The sequence below is a fragment of the Anarrhichthys ocellatus genome, unplaced genomic scaffold, assembly GCF_004355925.1.
Source record: "Anarrhichthys ocellatus isolate YVR2014 unplaced genomic scaffold, GSC_Weel_1.0 scaffold176, whole genome shotgun sequence".
NCBI lineage: Eukaryota > Metazoa > Chordata > Actinopteri > Perciformes > Anarhichadidae > Anarrhichthys > Anarrhichthys ocellatus.
Window position 1 is genome coordinate 159,324 of NW_022280206.1, and position 14,307 is coordinate 173,630.

Below are 14,307 nucleotides of genomic sequence, written 5' to 3' on the forward strand. Positions count from 1 at the left end.
ACACACACACACGCATGTATGTGTATATATACACACACACACGCATGTATGTGTATATATACACACACACACGCATGTATGTGTATATATACACACACACACGCATGTATGTGTATATATACACACACACACGCATGTATGTGTATATATACACACACACACGCATGTATGTGTATATATACACACACACACGCATGTATGTGTATATATACACACACACACGCATGTATGTGTATATATACACACACACACGCATGTATGTGTATATATATACACACACACGCATGTATGTGTATATATATACACACATACACACACACACACACACACACACACACACACACACACACACATATATTATAGATTGCTACACAGCTGAATGTCAAACTATAGACCAGCCGAGACTAGCAATTAAAGAAAAGTGTGTCGCATTTTCGGGGATCTATTGGGAGAAATGGGTTGTCATATAACAAAAGAGTTGCTCATTTTTGTGCGTTTTTAATACGACAATCGAGCAACACATGTCAATTCCCGCTCGTTACATGCATATAGTCTTTTCAAAATAAACTTGTCGCAACAAGAAACAACCTAGTTAGGTTTAGGCAACAAAACATGTGTCCAATTTTATTGAAAACGTGACCTTACTAATAAATTTATTACCTCAGTAAACATTGGAAACATGACTTTATGGTCTCCATCTCTAGTGTCAAGTCTTCTTCAATACAGCATGATGTTCATTAAGTAAATTATGGTCCATTTAGAGTGAAATAGACCATAAAGCAGAGTAGTGTGTTTTCAGTTCATGAAAGTTTTTGGTCACCTAAAAATGTCTTTTCGTCGTTCGATTGTACTTATAGCTCCACCGTCTCGTGTTGATTCTGATTCCCAAAAAAAAAAAAAAAAAAAAAAAAAAAAAAAAAAAAAAAAAAAAAAAAAAAAAAATAAAGAAAAACCCAAATAATAAAAAAAAAAAAAAAAAAAAAAAAAAAAAAAGCACTTTTATTGATATTGTGTTTTTGAAATAATGCAGCTGGAAGCCTAAAAACTCTCCCAAATCATAGCACAACCTATGTATGTACGATCAGTAGTCGTAGAATAACGTTTGGCTGGGATAAAGTGAAGAATAAGAGGCTTTAGTACAGAGAGGTCACGCGAGATCATCATTCTGGAACCAGCTGTTGCAGCTCTTACATTGTACTTTTATATATTTCACTTTTTTATCACTCATATTGTTCAATACATCCAAATACAGCTGTTTAGAATAATTTTGAGAGCCAGGGTGCTGTCAGAGCCCGTCTCTGGCTCTCATCCATAGGATTTTCTCAGTTGATGTGTGTATGTGGCTGTAGCTCAGCCTATCATCGGTCGATTTCAGTCAATGAGACCGCCTTCGACACGTCAGAGTCCTGGCCAAAAGTCTGACCGCTCGCCCATGGTGGATTGACCCCACCTTCAACAGGAAACAGATCGGGAGCAGACAGGATGCAGTTGCCAACAATGATTGTAGCTCTGAACCGGATCATTTGATGTTATTATCATAATACGTTACCAAAAACCAACGATTTTTTTTGGCAAAGACCACTGCCATGGTACCGTTGTCCACTCACAGCTTTCTTCTGGTTTCACGGAGAGAAAAACCAAAGGTATTTATGCGTTCTGTGTCGAATGCTAAACGATGTGCGGATTAGCCGGCTAGCTGCTAGCTTCGTGGTGCTATGTTGATTTGCAGTACACATAACGGCGATTTTTGACCAGAAATTCGTCCTTTTATGCCACATTTTCTAGATGCTTATATTAGTAGTCTATAGTTGTGTTTGGAGTGTGTAAGAAGTGATTTATATGATAGTGTTGCCCATACGTTGCTGTTTAATCCAGTAAAAAAAAAAAAAAAAAAAAAATTAAAAAAATTTTAAAAAAGTACAAATCCAAAATATTGGCAAACAATAAGTCCATTTTCCGAACAATTTTTTCAGGGGGGCTGAGCCCGATAGCACCCCCGCATTCGGGGGCGTCGTGCTTAAGAGGTTTTAAAACACAAGTCCAGAAACCAATGGGTGACATTACGGGGACTTCGTTAACTTTTTATTTACAGTCTATGTTACATATGGAGCAGGTCCTCTTCACTGAGTGGGTCACCACGTTTCTACAGTAGCCCAGAACGGACAAACCAAGCACTGCATCTAGATAGGGACATTCGCACTTTTGTGGTGGGGGGTTTCCATCAGCCATGGTAGTTTTCCTACAGTTTCGGTTGGTTGCAAACTGCAACCAGTTTTTTAACTCACCCCCCAAATTGATGTCCCTCCCTGCTGCCTGAATGTCCACTGGAGGGGCTTTCTAACTGAGTTGTGTCTCTCCTGTCACACATACACACACACAGACACAGTATGACAAACGTAAGTGTGCTAAGGTTGAATCATGGAGGCCCCCTGGTGGCCATGTTGTTGACCTGTATGACAGGGAGGCTGGAGGAACTCACTGTAATGAAGACAGCTGGTGGGGCTGTGGTGAGCAGCCTCACATCCATCACACTGCTAAATAAGACCTGTGCAAGAGGAAAGAATAGTAGTAGTAGCAGCAGCAGGGGTAATAATAGTAGTAGTCATACTTAGAGTACTAGAAAATATGAATGGAATGAACAAGTTTAAAAACCATATACATCGAGGAGGAAAATTGTTTATATTATCCAAAAATTACAATACATGCTAGGCAATATCAAAAAGATTGTTGAAATTTAAAACATCTCGAGTCAGAAAATATAATATTTAACAGCAGAGTTTTGCATTTTTGGGGCGTAGCAGCTTATAGTAGCATCACCAAAAGGCTTTTGTGGTAACCTTGGGAACAGTTAAAGGAGCATCTGTGGAGGATCTGAGGGCTCGTGGACGATCATATAATGATGTGGTATAAAAGGGAAGTGAAGAGAGAGAGAGAGAGAGAGAGAGAGAGAGAGAGAGAGAGAGAGAGACTTTAAAATAAATTATAATAAATAATTAGGAGCCAGTGAAGGTTTTTACATGAGTTAAATTATTTCTCATTTTAGTTTTTGTTAAAAATCAGATGTCACGGGGCATGATGGAGGACTCAAACGCAGACCAGACCAGAAGTAGAGTGAAGCGGGAATTTAATGAACACTTAAATCAGAACATGAAACTTACAGGAACACAGTGAATCCACGGACGAGACGAGGGGGAAATCCAGCAGAACCGAGACAAGGCAGGGCGGCAGGGAGGCAGGGCAAGCCAAACGGGCAGGTAGACCATGACAATGATCTGGCAGTGAGTGACTGAGAGGCAGGGGTTTATATAGTGGCTGATAGAGGCAGGTGAGGGGAGTTGTGCTGATGAGGAGGGAGGCAGGCAGGTGCACTGAATGAGTTGATAGGTGAGTGAGGTAAGTGAGAAATAAAAAGACAGGAGAGAAGGGGCAGAGCTGTGACACCAGAATTCAAAACCAACAGCATTCTGGACAGTCTGTAGCTTTGCAATGGCTGCTCTTGGTAAGCAAGTGTTACAGTAGTGAAGAAACAAAAGTATGAACAATCTTTTCTGCATCATGCTGAATCAGTAGAGGTCACAACTTTGCTCATTGTGCAAATGATAAAAGGCAGTGTTGGTCAATGTATTTCAATGAGCTTTTAAGTTCATTGAAATAGTTCAGAAAATAAAATTACACTGATGTTGCTTACGTTTTGTCCCAGTTAAGCAAACTGTAATTGTAGTTGGTCGTAGTGTTTATTGTAAATTGCTTGTACTATCAAGTAATAGTAGTGCCAGTAGTCAGTGGTGGAAAGTAAGCACCTTAGCCATGCTTAAGCACAATTTTGAGATACTTGTACTTCAATATTTCCAGTTTATGCTACTTTATACTCTACAGTTCAGAGGGTTTTCCAGTTTTTCTGTGTTTTTTCTCCTCATTGGCTTGTGACCTCTTGTGACTAAAAGCGGTGCATAGTTGTGGCCCCTTGTTATGTTTTCTATGAATTGTTATCAGTTCCATCACCCTTTCCACTCCAACTGTTTCATTTAAACAACAGTTTGAGACCCAAAGAGATAACATTCTTTACAGAGCAAAGCAAAAATGTTGTCCAAAAACAACTTTGTGTTGCAGAAGTTTGTTTTTTCTCTCTCACTGCCCCATTAATCATCTCAAATGTCCGATTTGTCTTGCGGTCCTTTGGAGAGGCAACCCCAGTACCGGTAGTAGCAGAAGTACGAGTGATAATGCCATGATGAGCTCATTTCAATGCTATGTTTAGGTGTTGTGTTCTACTCGTTCCGCTCCATGCCCTGACCCCCTCCGTCACCCACTTGCCGTTCCATTGGCTGACGCTCTCCCAGCGGGTCGCCAGCGAGTCGCCAGGGGGAGGGGCTCGAAGATGGATTACCCGGCGCCATATTGGCCATCAGGACCAATCGGCGGCCAGGCAGGAAATGGATGGCTCTCATTTGTTCTCATTATTATCGTAACAGCCATAATGCTCAGACAGACAAGCGCGCGCCGCTTGCTGTCACCACCGTGAAATGCTCCCATTAGTTATGCTGGGAGACAGCCTGCAAGTGTGTGTGTGTGCTTGTTTTAATCAGGAGGCTCCTAGGCCTCTCAGTGCAGTGATATAGCATCTCATTATTCCTGCAGTACCAAGAGTTAGAGCGAAAGAGCACTCTGCAAATCTGTTTGTAGATGCTTCACAGAGAGACTGTCGTGTCAAGATGGTACATTTTGCGGTATACCCATACAGTCTATGGGTATACCTCAAAATTTGCGAAACTCTCCCGAAAAGGTTTAGGTTAGGCGTTAACCTCGAATGGTCAAGGTTAGGTGTTCACCTCGAATGGCTAAGGTTAGGATAGGTTGTCAGGCAGCAAGTTTCACAAGGGTTTTCCAAATTTTCGTAAAATTATAGGTCACAATCTAGACATGAGCCAGGAAGACGCACACAGATCGGGAGACTTGAGAAAAGCTGACTCATGCACTTAGTCTAGCCTAGGTCAACATTCTGAAACAGTTTCATCACAAGACCTGTATGGACATATGGACCCCATACAGGTCTTGTATTAAAGTTAAATCCAGCCTAAACCTGATAGAATACATGATACAGTTGGATTGAGTGCATATTTACTGTATTGATATCACACTGTTGGTAGTAGGGACCTCAAGTGTCAGTGAAGAGTTTAAGTTCCTCATGATGGTCTAATTGCTATTACTGAGACTTCATACCAGATTTTGTTTTTTTAAGAAGTGAAACCTATAAAAGTAAAAAACAAGAACTAGTCAAGGCAAGTCAACTTTAATATACATCTCAATAACACATATCACAAATTTGTCCTCAGACTCTCGATTCAGAACAAGAAAAACTCCCCCAATCCTTCTCCCTGGATGGACAGACAGGAAATAGATGTTGTGCGCACAGAATAGACCAACATAATAACATTTAGAGTATAGACAATCAAAGAAATTATAAAATCAGAATCAACTTTAAAACAAAGCAACACGTAGCGAAACAAATATGTAAATATTGTATATAAATATACATAAATGTACCAACAATATATTAAGAAATAAAACCTTTTATATAAAAAAACATGTGTTTCATAAGTTGTGAGTTGTCGGTGACTGTGGCTAAAGTGGAGCAAGGCCGTCCTTCGATCGGCGGTTCGATCCCCGGCTCCGGCTTTGCTAGTTGCATGTCGATGTGTCCTTGAGCAAGACACTTAGCCCCAGAGCTGTGCCTACGGTGTATGAATTGTGATAGAATCTGAATTGTTAGTCAGATGCTTTGGATAAAAGCGTCTGCTAAATGACTGTAATGTAATGTGAATAGTAGGTGAAATAAATACTGAATGGATATACAAAGACTGGATGATAAGTACAGTATGTACATGTAAAGATGTCTCTATACTGTATATGCAGTGTGCAGGATATATTTTGACAGGGACAGATGATGTACATTAAAAAAATTGTGCATTCAAAACTGTAAAATTATAATCTATAACGGCATCAGTGGATATTTTGATGTTAGAGGGTTATTGACGTGTGCGACTGATGTTAAGTGCATGACGCACAGGTTTTATGAAGAATAAATCAAACTGGATGTAAGCTTCAGGTGTTGTCAAATTATATCCTGCACACTGCATATACAGTATAGAGACATCTTCACTCTACCCCGGAGACCTGAAGGAGGACAGGCCACACAGACTCACATCATTCACACAGATGGGAAAATGAAACAAAAGCACAGAGGGAGAGAGAGAGACACAAGGACAACATGCACACAACGGAACGGAGAGGACAAAGGTCCAAACATCTGGAATGAGAGAGAGGTCCCCGCGCGGCTGGCGGTCCTCCACAGAGAAGCCTGTGTTAAAAGAGAGAGGCACACAGAACAGTTTAGAAAAGAAGTTTAGAACAAATACAATATCCATAACGATTTAATACGTTTTTTTTCGTCTTCACGGAGTCCGACAGGTTAAAGCTGCGTTTTGTAGTGTAGAACAAAGTAACAGACACAAAATGTATCAATTTTCGGCTGCTGTTCAGCTGCTTTTAATATGACAGCACTGTTCTGCACTGTTGTTTACAAATGCAGTTTAGTTCTTATGTCTCAGTGTATATTTGTCATGTAGCAATTTAAGCATTCTCATTTTTTGGCTTGTGGTTTTGTGCGTCAAAATCTGTAACATGTCCACATGCTTTCATATAAATCACCTCATATTGCTTAAAGCTGTATTAAATCAGACAGTTTGTCAGTGCATTTACTCAAGTACTGCACTTAAGTAAAAAACTGCACCAGTACCTCACTTTATGCTACTTCATACTTTTGTTCCATTTAGAGGGAAATATTGCACTTTTTACTCAACTACTGTACATCTGTAGTTGGACAGATGGATATTTTAAATACAAAACTTACATACAAAAATGATCAGTTTATTAAAAAATATTCAACATTGAGTTGCTGATTACATGCGAATATATTGTTTCTAATAATCAAATGTTGTATAACAGATAATGAAACTCTGCCTAACAAGTACTTTTACTTTTGATACTTCAAATACATTTAACTTATACCACTCCTGTACTTTTAATAAGCATAAATCTGAATGCAGGCCTTCTACTTTATTAATGGGGTATTTTCACAATTTCGACCATACCAGTTTTACTTACAACTTTAATATCTATTAAAGGTGCAGTATTTGGGATTCAGAGCAGGAATATAGCAGCAAACAACTATTGTCTATCTACAGATATAGTGGAGTAAAGTCTACCTTAGAGAATGAAGTTGCTATTTTTTTGTCTCTGTGTGAGTTTCTCCTTGCTTTGTTGACATGCATGCTTTTAGTGCATGTGAGCGTTTGCACTTTGTTCGATAGCACCGTTAGCTGCCGGCTCACCCATCGCCATGTTGAGAGCCTTTGAGAGGCAATTAAAATGTTCCTAATCTCGTATCAAGCACCTTTTTGGACGTGGACTTGTTCGGATCCATGACTGAGACATGCATTTTGATCCAGCATAGAAGCGCTAACGCTAGAAAAGTTGGCAGTGCTCTATCCGGTGTGGTGGGGTTAAAGTCTCCAGTAATTGCCAAAAATGCACTAGGATGTTGAATCTGCAGTTTAGACACAGTGGAGTGGATGGTGGCCATTGCTGCCTCTGCGTCAGCTGACGGAGGAACGTACACAGCGACAACAATGGCGGATGAGAACTCCCTCGGCAAATAATACGGACGCATCCCCACGGCTAGAGGTTCAATGTCCGGGCTACAGAAACGTTCCTTCACACACACATTGTCGGGATTGCACCACCTCTCATTCACATACATTGCAGTCCCACTACCCTTCTTCTTACTGCTCTGTACAACGTCTCTGTCCGCCCGAACAGTCCTGAAGCCGGGTACGGTCGCACTGTGGTCCGAGAAATCTGAGTGCAGCCATGTCTCAGTGAAACACATGATACTGCATTCACGGTACTCCCTGTGGGTCTTTACCAGCACGCAGAGCTCATCTATCTTATTGGCCAAGGACCTCACGTTCCCCATTAAAATTGCCGGTACCGAAGGTTTATACTTCCTCCTCTTCGCCTTCAGTTTAGCGCCAGCTCTGCAACCCTGACGTCTTCTCCGCAGTTCCTCAGGGGATTTCAGGCCCCGCGCTGGGCAGCGGTCTACTCAGTGCAATCAGCTTGTCGCGAGAGTAAACAATGCTCCCAGTCCATTGTGCATGGCTCTCCGTTACAAAGAGGGAAAAAAGTAACAGAAAAGCCACTAGAAAAGTTGAAAAAAGTTACGGTCCATTGCCTGACCGTCACTTAAACAAAACGTTAATGAAAAAACAAAAAAGAAGAGAAGAGAGGAAATAAGTTAAAAATTAAAGCTGCGAGCAGCATTGATCGGGCCCTCGCAACTTCACGCACGTCGAGGGTACTAGCAGGACTCTGGCCATGCATTTCTGTGACTGTCATACACCATGCACGAGTTAAACGGTATTTCCTGGTACGGGCAGGACTCTGGGTGACGCACGCGGCCATGCATTTCTGTGACCATCACACTCTGCGTGCACGCGTGAGATATTTCCTGCGTAGACCAGCAGCGTAGCAAGATCATGTTGCCAGGTGTTAAGCCTCAAATGTTTTGAGTGTACCTCCGATACAATCATAAATGTAAGCCTGTTAAGATCATAAAGAAAATTAATGTGTGAATGTGCTTCAGTGTTTGTAACACAACAGACTGTCAGTTTACTGGGATGGGGTTCAACTCCCTGCAGTGTCCTGCTGATTGTATTTGGACTTACATGAAAGTTAACAAAACAGTAGTGCCATTTGCTGTTACTTGAACACTTTAATTTAACACTGTTTTCATTTTAAGTTCTTCTGTAACTTTAGATTGTAGTGTGAAGCATTCATTGTAACGTTTAACCTGATTCTCATGAAGAAGCTCTGGACAGATCATTTATACTAATGCCCACTGACATGGTTTGACACTGTTATCTAACGTTTGCTCTCCAAGCATCTTAGTTTGCACATATTTAGATCAGAGAAGTCTTTTTCTCATGGTGCGCCCACAAACCCTTTCAATAAGTTCAGTATTTGGGCCGCTGTATTTATAGAATCCTGCTTACAGCCATGGTCATCAATAGGTGGCACCTATGACTATGAGTTGATATTGGCATGCAGAAATTTTATACATCTAGGTGAAACATACTGCGAGGGCTGCAAATATTGTAGGGGGCGCTACGAGCCGACTTGCCACTCTGAAGCAATAAATTCACATCAGATAACTACATTCAGCATTTTAAATGTGTGTGACAAGTTTGATTATGTATTGAGTATTTTTAGCCCCTCAAAAACGCCTTCGTTTTTCATGAGGAAGAATCCGTCGCCAACAAGCTTTGAGTAACTTTTCATCGCAAAGCTCTTTAGATTGTTCTGACCAAATATGAAGTTGATTCGATTATTTCCCTAGGAGGAGTTCCTAGGAGGAGCGCCTGGAAATGACAAAACCGACACTAAAAATTTATAAAAATTCAAAATGGCTGACTTCCGGTTGGGTTTAGAGCATGGTCCCAAGAGACTTTTATTTAAGTCCATATGTGATACATGTTCCTACCAAATTTCATACATCTAGGTCAAACATAATGCGAGGGCTGCTTCGTCAAAATTTTGTAGGGGGCACTATTGAGCCGATTTGCCACTCTGAACCAATAAAATCATATTCTATAACTACATTTCGGGCTTGTAATCTGCTTGCCAAGTTTGCTTATGTTTCGAGCATTTTTAGACTCTCAAAATGACCTTCGTTGTTAATGGCGAAGACTGCATCGCCACGGCAACGGCGTTCGACGAAACATCAAAAGCTTCATGAACTGGCATTATGAACTTGTTATATTTGTGTGGAACTAATTTGATGTTGATCTGATTTACCTACTAAGAGAAACAAGCCAAAGTATAAAGCCTTTAACTTACTGTTACCAGTAGGTGGTGCTATGACTATGATTCAAAATTGGCCTGCAAATGTCTTCAGGCCTGGAGTCTAATCAAACATGTGAAATCTGGTGATGTGGAGTTGAGTTACATCAGTTTATTCGTTCATGGCGAAGGATCGAAATTCGCCGAACTGCCACGTCGCCGTCCTTCAACAACTTCTTATGATTTTCACAATGAAGCATTATCAAGGTCTTAAGGCTTTTCTGACATCATTTGAGAGGGATCTGATTAATCTGTGAGGAGCAGGATGTCAAAGTACAAAACGTACAACTTCCAGTTGCCACTAGGTGGCGCTATTACTATGATTCTAAATTGTCTTATAGATGTGTTCCGGGTCAGGATGTTATGACATATGAGAGATTTGTAGCAGATTAGACAATGTATGGCCAAGTTACAACAACTTCCTGTTTCGCGGCGAATGGTGTTTTTTTGACGCCACGCCACGGACACATAGTTCGATAACTTTTTGATCTTTGAGTAACTTTTCACTGCCAAGGTCTCAAGAGCATACTGACCGAATCTGAAGTCAATCGGGTCAAATCTCTGGGAGGAGTTCGTTAAAGTATGACGCCTTGAAAAGGTCAAAAAACGTCATAAAAGTCTAAATGGCCGACTTCCTGTTTGGTTTAATGAAAAACTCCAAGAGGATTTTTTGTGCGTCTCATCACGTTCCACATACCTACCGAATTTCATACAGCAAGGTGAAAGCCAAAGTTGGGGCTACTCAATAGGGGGCGCTATCGAGCCAATATTTCATACCGCAGCTGGACACCCCAATCAGACTGCAATTTTTGCAAATTCTGGCTTGCGTGCCAAATTTCGACATTTTGCCAGTATCCCAAGCACCTCCTTTTTGCGACGAAACACTAAGAATAATAATAATAATAATAATAATAATAATAATAATAATAATAAACAATCGAAAAACAATAGGTCCTCCGCTCCGACTACGTCGGTGCTCGGGCCCTAAAGACTAAAAATTTAAATTCTGTCTCCAACAAAACTACTTTCCCATACAACTAAACTGCATTCTCAATTACGTTTTGAGGCAAACATATTTTCTCCAAGATTACGGTCGCAGTTTTAACTACGTGGTTAATGTTGTAAAATGAAACAAAACAAAACGAATACGCAACAAACCTGCATGGTTAGGTTTAGTAAAACATCATGGTTTGGTTTAAAATAACTAAATTTGTTACATTACTTAATTTACAGATGTGAATTAAAATAACTGAACATTGACTTGGTTTCACACAGCACACAAATAGCAGTCTCCTGGGTGAAAGTTCTGTGTCAGTTTGACCCATCCACCAGACTTTTGAGGATTGCAAAACATTACAAACGTTTTTGTGATATGTCTAAAACCAAGGGATCTATCTCTCACGACTTCTCATCAGTTAACTCCTGGCTCAAGTCCATTCCCTATTCCCTGCAATAATCTATCAGTGTTTGTTCAAACTCCAGTCTCCTACCTCTTATAGTACATGAACAATCTGGCCTAGAGTAATAATTATGAAGACATTCTTGAAATCCAAACCTGTTTTACCATTTTTTTTACCAAGAGCCAATGAGTGTATTTACTTTCATTAATCACATTCTGCAGTTCTCATTACTGCTTTAGTGGTGGAGTCCGCCCATTGAGATATTGGAATTTACTATTATGTAAAATAACTTTGACTGAGCTTGACTTTTTCCAGCACAAAACTAAAGCTTCTGGCAGTGGTGGAAAGGTCACTTTTAACATTTTATTCTCTTTTAAGAATAAATCTTCTTTACAGCAAAATCAGACAATCAAACAATGTCACAGACGTTAAAAACTGAGGCTAACTTTTATCTCCATCGGGCCCTCTTTTTGTTCAGAGTCATTATAGAAATCAAAGTTCATGGGGAATATAGTTGCCATAATGATAATCGCAGTCCTAAAATAAACTATCGTACTTTGTGTCCACATAAAACAAGCCAGATTACAAGGGGAGAGGTGTATTATTAGTAGTGTATCTGATCAGATACAAAACATCTGACAAAGAATATGTTCCCCACTGTAGCACTCACAGACATTACATGAGCTCTCACAAGGTCATGTGTGTTAAGAGGGGGGTAATAGAGGTTTATTTAAGCCTGTACCAATTAACATCAGGATGATGAATGAAGTGCCTCGCACTGTGTGTGTGTGTGTGTGTGTGTTGACAGACTCAGCTGTTTATCAGGGACGGGGGCTGGCTTATTGCCGGGTCCTCCCTCCATTAATGATAATGTCTGCACACACACTCACGCACAGACATACATTGAAGCTGTCAAGCAGTGATCAGCTTAAGCTGGTCCAGACAAAAGTATCACACGTTCTGGGCAATAAACTGCTGCATTAGCATAAAAACTGAGTGTGGAGGCTGACAGAGGACGACTGCCTGGGATTGATCTGTGGAGGTTTTTGAACACGGATTCTACCCCCTGGTGCACACACACACAATGCAGTGAACTCTCCCTGTGTTGTTATATATATATATATATCTATAAATTGCGCTAATATACTTAAAAATAACTGCCCCTGGAACGACAAATTATCTTTTTTTTTGTGATTTTTGTTTCTGGAATAATAAAACATGACAATACTAGTAGTTCACTAGTAATCTTATAGGTCAGGGGTCTTCAACGTTTTTTAGGCCAAGGACCCCCAAACTGATAGAGAGATGGAGCAGGGACCCCCGACTAGATATATTGTATAAAATTGTGTTTTATATCAAACTGGGCCTAGTGCCATGTATAAACATACCTTGTTATTGTGCATTCAATACGAAGCTATTCAAATAATACACAGGTTCATATATTCATGTTTTTATTTTAAACAGGTGCAAGGTACAGTGAGTAGGGTGGCCGTGCCACTGCCATTTATAAACACACCTTGTCAGCTGATACCAATGCCAATATCAACATTGTCTCTTAATTGCATGCTAATCATGCATACAAGCTATTCAAATTCCATCCATTCATCCATTTTCCTCCGCTTATCTGGGGTCGGGTCGCGGTGGCAACAGGCCAAGCAGGCTGACCCAGACTTCCCTCTCACCGGCAACATGTTCCAGCTCATTCTGGGGGATCCCGAGGTGTTCCCAGGCCAGCTGGGAGATGTAATCCCTCCAGCGTGTTCTGGGTCTTCCCCGGGGTCTCTTCCTAGTTGGACGTGCCTGGAAAACCTCCAGTGGGAGGCGTCCAGGAGGCATCCTAATTAGATGCCCGAACCACCTCAGCTGACTCCTTTCGATGCGAAGGAGTAGCGGCTCGACTCCATGCTCCCTCCTGATGACCGAGCTCCTTACCCTATCTCTAAGACTGAGCCCGGCCACCCTACGGAGGAAGCTCATTTCGGCCGCTTGTAACCGCGACCTTGTCCTTTCGGTCACGACCCAGAGTTCGTGACCATAGGTGAGTGTAGGAACGTAGACCGAGTGGTAAATTGAGAGCTTTGCCTTCCGGCTCAGCTCCCTCTTCACCAAGACGGTCCGGTGCAGTGCCTGCTTTACTGCTGCAGCCGCACCGATCCGTCTGTCGATCTCCCGCTCCATCTTACCCTCACTCGTGAACAAGACCCCAAGATACTTGAACTCCTTCGCTTGAGGTAGGCACTCCGTCCCCACCTGGAAGGAGCAATCCACCGGTTTCCGGCAGAGCACCATGGCCTCAGATTTGGAGGTGCTAACTCTCATCCCCGCCGCTTCACACTTGGCTGCAAACCGCCCCAGTGAATGCTGGAGGTCACGATCCGAGGAGGCTTACAGGACCACATCATCTGCAAACAGCAGAGAGGCGATCCCGAGACCCCCGAACCTGAAGTTCGGGGGTCTCGGGATCGTGCGCCTAGATATCCTGTCCATGAAAGTCACGAACAGGACCGGAGACAAAGGGCAGCCCTGGCGGAGGCCAACACCCACCGGGAACGTGTCTGACTTATTGCCGAGAATGCGGACACAGCTCCTACTGCAGTCGTACAGAGACCGGATCGCCTGTTGTAATGGGTCCGGCACCCCATACTCCCGCAGCACCCCCCACAAGAACCCCCGAGGGACCCGGTCGAAAGCCTTCTCCAAGTCCACAAAGCACATGTAGACTGGTTGGGCAAACTCCCAGAACCCCTCCAGTAGTCTTGCGAGGGTAAAGAGCTGGTCCACTGTTCCACGGCCGGGACGGAATCCGCATTGCTCCTCTTGTATCTGAGGTTTGACAAACGGTCGGAGCCTCCTTTCCAGCACCCTGGCATAAGCCTTCCCCGGGAGGCTGAGTAGTGTGATACCCCGGTAATTCGAGCACACTCTCCGGTCCCCCTTTTTGAAAATG